Source organism: Rhagoletis pomonella, unplaced genomic scaffold (genome assembly GCF_013731165.1).
Source record: "Rhagoletis pomonella isolate Grant_MI unplaced genomic scaffold, Rhpom_1.0 Rhpom_scaffold_00007, whole genome shotgun sequence".
Lineage (NCBI taxonomy): Eukaryota > Metazoa > Arthropoda > Insecta > Diptera > Tephritidae > Rhagoletis > Rhagoletis pomonella.
Genome location: NW_023458561.1, coordinates 22,088,179 through 22,089,048, shown reverse-complemented (window position 1 = coordinate 22,089,048; position 870 = coordinate 22,088,179).

The window sequence follows — 870 nt, the reverse complement described above, 5'->3', positions numbered from 1 at the left end:
AAAAAAAAATGTCACTTGTAAAATGTACAGCAATAAGCCAAATGATCAATGTGCCAATTTGAGAGTAAATGTCCGCCAAAATTACAATCAAGGCGAATTTGTACTGTGTGTCAAAATTATATGTTTGTTGTAATTTCGTTTTGTTCTGACTGTCAATGTGCGTACAATTTTTTATTGTAATTTTTGTTTTTGTTCTGCCAACACCACCTTCTATAAATTCGCCTTGTTTGCAGTCGTATGACTCGGCAAAGGAACTCTGAAAAAATCACTGCGTTAAGCAGCTTTAGCCTGAAGAGGCGCAATAACACAAACACACTGTGCTGATTCCGTTAGAGGCGCTAGAGTTAGTTTGTCAGCGCCAAAAAATTCGCGCCAGTTCCGAAATTCGCGCCGTTACCCCGTTGAAAATTTTGTTTGGTGTTACATTCAACCCTGTAAAAAGGTATGTTTTAGCCTCTTGTCCTTGTCTAGCTCACGCATTTTATAATATTATCGTTTTAAGCAATGATCTGATTTTCAGGGCAACCATCTCCTCTGACAAAGCTTTACAGGGCAGAGAATGTGCCTTTTTTGCCTTACAAGAGTGACACATTTTAAGAAACGAACACATAATTTATCACCCTTCGCCTTTAGTTTAGAATCGAACACGAAAAGAGAAAGGGTCAAACAAAAGGTAAACTTTTTTTGAAAGAAACGAAATCAGCATAAGAATACATTTTAATAGCTAGATCAATTATGAGATACTGTTGATACATTTCAAGCCCAACTTTCGATTTTTTTTTATTTTTGGCCTATGCTAGCGACCACTGTGGGACGTGACCGAATCATTCAAAACTCTTTTTGCTTTTTGAATAAATTGCGAAATAACGC